This window comes from Juglans regia, chromosome 9 (assembly GCF_001411555.2).
Source record: "Juglans regia cultivar Chandler chromosome 9, Walnut 2.0, whole genome shotgun sequence".
Lineage (NCBI taxonomy): Eukaryota > Viridiplantae > Streptophyta > Magnoliopsida > Fagales > Juglandaceae > Juglans > Juglans regia.
In genome coordinates this window covers 84,477-92,117 of record NC_049909.1, presented here as the reverse complement: position 1 = coordinate 92,117, position 7,641 = coordinate 84,477, and the positions used below count along the sequence as shown (strand labels likewise).

Genomic DNA, 7,641 nt, shown 5'->3' with positions numbered 1-7,641 from the left:
GTCGCCAATGAGGGAAGAGGTTACTGGTGGTGGTGCTGTGGCATGGGGGTGGCTAACGGCGGCACTATGGTGGAGACCTCTGAGAGAGGGAAATCCATTTCGAGTGGAGGAGAGAGAGATGTTGTGGGCTGGACCCAGTGGGGTGGTCGCTGGCATGAGGGGGAGCTACTGTTGGTCGACAGCATGTGCTGCTACGACGGTAAGGGTTGGGCCGCCGAAGGTGAGAATTCAGTTTGAGGGGGAGGGGGCTGCACACGTGACTGGAGAGAGAGGGAAGGTGGGGGAATGAGGGGCTAGGGTTTCCCTTTTGGGTATTTAATCCTAGCCCTTCATCTAAGATCCCTAATCTAGATCCAACGGTGGACAATTAAACATTGATTTCACTGAAAACACTAAGAGGAATTAAGATAGAATACTATATCATAAATTTAAACTCAATTTTAGTTTATAAAATAATATTCTTTCATCATTAAATAAATGATGAAGTTTTGCTAAATATTTTTACGAGAATAAAACCATCTAATTAATTAGAATTTTCAACATAATTCTAAGTACCATATTACTTTAAAAAACTAAAATCATTTAGATAAAATAATTTTCCACATTTATAATATTTTTGGAGTTCTCAAAAATATTACAATTGTCTTTCTTAAAATCATCAGGCTTGGTCCAATAACATTGAAAATACCCCATATAAATATTTTGAGTACATTTAAAATATTTGAGGGCTTTAAAACACTGGGCGTACTTTAAAATCAATTGCTAACATTAAAAACACGCCTTCAAGGTTTGGCACACAAGACGAGACTCACGATCGCTAGAGAGAATGAGCAAACTGTTACATCCTCCCCTCCTTATAATAAATTCCATCTTTGGAATTTGCTCACTATTAGAGAGAAGAAGGAGCGGGATGTTATAACCACACACAACATTTGGCCGTAGAAATGATGGATTCACTCCATGTAAGTTTATATGCTTAAAACCAACGATTCTTGATGAATCGTTGGTTTTTAATTCGGTTTTGAGTCGACTCAGCCATGAATTTTCATGGGTTAGCTCATTCGAACGGCCTGAAAAGTATTCTAATACTTTTTGCCAAACAGACATTTTTTATTTCAAACGTGGCACTACACATTCAAACGAAAAAAACTGAGTTAATTATTCGTTTGAATATATTTTCTCAAACGGATAAACAATAGTTTGAACGTTATTAAATTATCACAATGATGGCCATATGATGATGTTGTTCGAATAATATTTTTTATTTATTTGAATGTGTATAAACCGTTCAAACAAGTGTCACTTTTGTTCAAATAGTTTTATTTTTTGTATAATTTTATCCGTTCAAATGAAGTAAGTTTATTCGAACGAGTTTACAACTAGTTTTTCCGTTTGAACGTGCCACGTTCGAACGAGAAAATTTCTATTTGGAAAAAACTATTTGAACAGTTTTCAAACCGTTCGAACGCGCTATTCGAATAGGCTACCTTTTAGTTTGACCAGTACTCAGTATAAATTTTACAACTTTCCATTTTATTTATATTCATTGTCTTTTTGTTTTATGAACAATGAATTAATAACATATGTTGGAAGGAAACGTGGGAGAGAGGGCCAAACTAGCGGTGAAGCTAGTGAGCCGAGGTGGTTGATACTGGTTGAGTGAGAGATCGTTATAGAAGATTTTCGTGATTTTATCAAGGGTGGGAGGTGCCTATTATCTATTATTAGCGATAGATGATGGAACCTGATCTATCAGTAGAGAGGGGTGGCCTATCCTGACATGGTCAATGAATTTTATTGGGCCATGGGTCAAATGGAGGCTATTGAGGAGTCATTCTCGTTCATTATTCAGGGAGTGAGTATTACTATTTCAACATACATTATAACTGAATTTCTTAGGATCGCCTGTGAGCTTGGTGCATACCCTGCACAACAACAGGGTTCAGGGATAGATGGTGAGGATACCATTGAGGATGAGGCTTTAGCAGACGACGATCCCACTCATGATGAGATTCATCAGTTGATGTATGATAATTCGGCTCCTCCATATGATGGCAGCAAGGTGATCAAACAGGTTGATTGTGTAATACCCGAGTCCTACTACATAGGTCCTTACGTCATTTTATTAATTCTCTAAGTTAAATATTTTGAGATAAAGATTTTAATTATTTTTAATAATTTTATTTTAAGATGAGTATGGTTTATTTTAAAATATAATTTATTAAAATAAATCAAGAGTATGATTTTTAAAACTTTGAAATATTTTTCCTTAGGCCCTTTTATTTTATTCATTGAAGAAATGATCCAATTATTCTCTACCATTAGATTGGTAGGTGAAAAGTATCATTGAAGTGGATAGATCTCCACCATCCATTTGTTTCCTTGTGATGGAAGGAGGAAACAAAGACTAAAATGTCATTTTCCATCCTCCAAGCTTACGCTGAAAGCAACACAAAAGGAGAAAAGAAAAACAAAACTAATCCTAAAGCATTCTACTCCTACTCGTCGGTCAACACCCAAGAAAGAAATAAAATTTCATCTTCCTTTCCAAGCAAGCTAAAGCCGATGCACACCTTCCTTTCTTCTTCTCCTCTCTTCTCATCTTCAAGAAACCAAGTTCTCTTCATCTCCTTCAAGCTTTGTGACTCCATGGAAAGGGAAGAATAAATTTTTTTTTTTCTCTCATCCTCTTCAAACCGTACGAGAACACTACCTCCATACCCATTTCCGATTTTGCCTCAAAGCTTGGAACCAAAGCTTGTTTTCATCTTCAAAAGGGTAAAATCTTGAAGGTAATAAACTTTTGGTTCACTTCCGAGCATGGTTTCCATATTGGTTTCGATTTTCATGATTTACCTTATCCATTGATGTTTCGGTTTTGGGGGTAACACAGTGCTATCATTTTGGCTCTTCATCCACATGGCTATTTCCCTATTTGGTATTCCACTTGTGTTTTGAAAGGGGCTAAGAGCTCAAGGTAAAAATCCTAATTTGACTCATTTGATTTAGTTTGATTTTGGAAGCTCACTAAGTTGTTTTAACTTGTATTTTGGTGTTGTTAATTTACCATCTTGTAAATAAATATGGGTGCTCTGTTTTTAGCCCAAACCGAATATGTTAAAGTAGTTTTTGTTATGTGCTTTCCTATATTTCGAAATTTGCTATGTTGTCATTAAACTTGGTTTAATCATAGGTGATGATTGGTGTGATTTTAACGTATATATGTCGGTACCATGTGTTTGTGTTCAAATTTATTGGCGATTTTTTTTTAGAATGCTAAGAGGTTCGGTTAAAGGTTTTGCTTGGTTCTATAATTTTATATTTTTTCTTTTAAAGGGTATTAAGTGGATAGAACTTGAGTGTTTAAAAGTTTGCTTATGAGTAACTTTGCTATACCTTATGCTAATTTAATTTTAATGGGAGGTGTTATCCAAACTATTTAAATATTGCTTGTGTGATTAGATTATAACATAGTTGGTTTAGGTATAAGAGATGAATTATGCATGATATATTATGATAGGTAAAGCTGTCCAAGTATTCATAAGTCCATGTCATGCCATGTCTTGATGTAAAAATAGCCCATTTATGTTGTCCCTCGTTTGGTTAAATTCTACCTAACCCAAGAGTCGAAAATATTGATAAGCTAACCTTTTTATAATAAGGGATCACAAGTTGATGTAAAGGGCATGTTTCCTAAGCTTGTTTAGCCTATCTGATATGCCTAAATCTATTTGAAAGCCCATTGTTGAGAATTTCCAGATTTTATCTCCTAATGTCCATAACCCAAAGTGAGCTTGAACCAAAGAGACCTTGCTTGAAGCCTATGAATTCTTAACTACTTTTCATGTAAACTTTTAAAATAGTCTTTCCATGGACAGGTAGCATGTCTTAATATTTAGGTTATTTCTCTTGTAAGTCGAGTTGAGGAGTAGTCATTTGGGTTAATGTTAAGCATAGAAGGAACGTTAGATTGTAATATCGTGGTTTTCTCGGAGGGCTAAAGAATATTGTGTGAGTATTAACACGCTTATGCTATTTATTGGAATAGGACCTATATTGAAGTTGGAAGTATCTAAGAGCATATAAGTAAGTAGCTATGACCATGTTCTTACACCAAGCTCTCTTTATGAAAGAAAATTTCTCTCTCTTATTGCAATTGTTCTTCTAAAGAAAAGAGTAAATGAATATAGTATGTACAAGCCATTTCTTGATAGCCCCTATTAACTATAATTGTGTGTATGTGTATAAGGTAATGCATGCACGTAGGTTCTAAATCATAAGATTTTCATACATGCTCTCTCAAGAAACTTATTGATTATTCCTATATGTAGTATAGCATGAAAATGTATCTTGTTCATAAAAATGCATGTGCATCGAACTAAGAAAGATGATGAAAACATTTTGATTGCAAAGGAAAGGAAATGAATGTCTCATGCCTTATGCTTCAAGTGATGCTTTAAATGAGTTTTAAAATGTCTCTATGAACTAATGATTTAAATGACGCGAAGAAAGCGTTTTAACATGTCCCTATGAAATGATGCTTTAAATGACGTGAACAAAGTGTTTTAAAATGTCCCTATGAACTTATGCTTTAAATGACGCGAAGAAAATGTTTTAAATTTTCCTTATAAACTAATACTTTATGGATGCCATGAAAAATGATGTTTAAGCTCATGCTTTTAAATGATTTTTTTTCGATGAATGCATTGTTAAATGAAACTGACTGAAAAGAAATGACTAAAAGGGCTGAAATGAATGAATGAAAGAAAGGACAGAATAAATGAACGTCTTATTGTATGAAAATACGTAATGGCCATATGAATGAAAATGGTACCAAAGGAATGGGCAGATTGCAATGCCAGGTAAGTAGTACTGGTAGTGCACCCAGTGCTACCCCCTGACTGAAATGGATTCTCAAGCTGTGGCCACGGGCAGAATCCAGGTCCAAAGGAAGACCACTAACCCTAAAACACGGGGCGTAATAGTGGGTACCGGTCAAAGAAAGTGAAACATGAAAGTATAGTTATTTCTCAAAATGTTTATGCATGAAAGCATAGTTATTGCTTATTTCTTAAATGTTTATGCATGAAAGTATGGCTTATTCCTTAAACTGTTTATACATGAAAGCATTGTTACGAGTAGCAAATGTTTATGTATGCATGTTTTCAAAAGAAAAGATTATGTGATTAATAAGTTAATAGCATGGTGCACTACTTACTGAGTATTCGACTCACTTTTGTTTTAAATGTGTAGGTAATGACAAAAAGGCTGGGGAGTAAGGCACTATTGTAGAGGGAGAGACAAACGCTTAGTGCCTTCTTTAACTAGAACAGTTATATTTATGGATGATGGGTTATGTTTATGTATAGACAATTTTATGTTGGGATGGACTCTGAGAGTTTCTTATGGGTGAATGTTTGAATAGAATGTCTATTAGGTGTTCCCTTTATTAAATTAGAAATTTAGAGTACACGTGTGTCATATTCATGCTGATCACATATTACTAGAAAAGAAAAGAGAAAGAAAAGAAAAAAAGGGATGGTATGTACGTAGCGATTCCGCCCTTCTAGGGACGGGGTTGTTACAGATTGTATCACATTTTTTCAAATGCTGAATTTGATTGTCTCCCATAATATTGATCCGAGGAAACACAAGACTGACTTTGGCATCGAACGGGCTCGATTTATGTTACGAATAGCACGAGGAGAGCCGATTGATTTGCCTATATACTTCCTCATCCACATCCGATCTGCGTCACGGTATTCTAGTGGAGGTAGTCTACCGTATGCAGTAATGATCTCTAAACTCCTAGTATAATCGAGAGTCGATGTGCTAATGACAGAGTGGAGGCAACCACAGATCGGACCCCTTAACAAGATCACCTTTAGCAAGAGCGAGGGCCACTTGCGGAAGGCTCGCATTAATGTTTCAGCAGCACAAGATAGTGGCATGAAGCATGGTCTAGCTTATACTGATGTCGATGTTGATAGACAGTCTGAGGGGGCTATTACCATGAAGATGTGATCCCTGCTCGAAGAGCATCGCACACTTTTGATCCAAGACATGGAGAGGATTGTGGAGAGGATCATTGTGCCCATCATGGTTCAACTGTAAGAGATTGAGAGAGACGCATTACTGTCATTCAGGAGGACTTGGATAATCTTAGTCAGTAGTTTTATTTTTTATTTGAACTTTTATTTTGTATCGAACATTATCGATTTAATTACTATATCGTTTTTATTTGTTATATATAGCTAGCTTGTTTCATATAAAAAATCATTTTCCTTATTTTACATACCAGTTTATGATAGTATAAAAAATGGCATTCCCTAGAAAGTAATGTTTTTTAATTGCAAATTCTAATTTACCGAAACAAAAGTCATTAGTTAATTTTTAAATTAATTATATAAAATTCCTAGGATGACATTTATGATATATTTTAATTTACAATAAATAATAATAAATCTATATAGGTAGATTTTTCATCGTTTGAACATGATAATTAATAGACTCAAATAATATTTATTTATAAAATATTTGAACGTCTTTTAATAAATTTCAATAATTAAACTTATTTCGATTGCCTACGATACCGTTCAAATGTCTCTTATGACCATTCAAACGGGTTACAACTCCATTCGAACATAAATGTACCGTTCGAACGCTATATCAACCATCCCTGCCAGATTTATTTATAACTTCCCACCAACAACTTCATTCAAATGTTTAAATATAGCGTTTGAACAGGTTCTAACTTTCTCCGGCATAATTGTGTATACGTTCCCGCCATGACTATTATTCAAACAGTTATGTCTACATTCGAACGTGAATTAAATTACTGTTCGAACGGGTATGGCAACGTTTTTACAATATAGTAACCATCATCGCCAGATTTATTAATAACTTCCCACCAAAAACTTCGTTCGAATGATTAGGCCTCGTTTGTTTTCAGAAAACATCTCATCTCATCTCATCTAATCATTACAACTTTCCCAACTTCTAATAAACAATTCAACTTTTTCAAATCCCAAAATAAAAATAATATTAAAAAATATATTTTAACAATACTTTATTCAACTTGTTAACTTTAATCTCATCTCGTCTCATCTCATCTCATCTCTAAAAACAAACGAAATATCTCGTTCGAATAGTTTCCTCCTTTCCCCGGCACAATTGTCTATACTTTCTTGCCACGACTATTATTTGAATAGTTATGTAACCATTCGATTGTGAGTTATAATACTATTCGAATGTGTTTGTGAATGTTCAAAAGATTTTTTTTTAGACGCTATATTTCGTCCCCGAAAGTGTAGTTTGAAGAGATATTTGTGTGTTCGAACGAAGCTAAAACCGCTTTCATGTTTTGAGATGAAATTTAATTTTTATCCTAAATAAGTACTTTTAGGGACGAAATTTAATTCGTGCCTAAAAAATTTGATCTCTAAAGATCAAACTTCTTGTAGTGTATGCGCCGAAAATAGAAAATTCTAAAGTATTTCATCGCAATACCTCTTTTATATATATATATATATATATATATATATATATATATAAGCTATGAGTACGGAGAAGAGGTTTACTATAGAGCTGCCACTATAGTAGTGCACCCAATGCACACCCTTTGTGGCTTCTATTTTTTAT

General features: G+C 34.4%; 1 long non-coding RNA gene across 1 annotated transcript; it reads left to right on the top strand.

Annotated features, from left to right (window-relative positions):
* The first annotated feature begins 2,489 nt into the window (after window positions 1–2,489).
* LOC118349448 lies at window positions 2,490–5,470 on the top strand. Its single transcript, XR_004802389.1, has 3 exons — window positions 2,490–2,792; window positions 2,894–2,977; window positions 5,254–5,470. It is a non-coding gene; the product is annotated as an uncharacterized LOC118349448 (long non-coding RNA).
* Window positions 5,471–7,641: the final 2,171 nt, after the last annotated feature.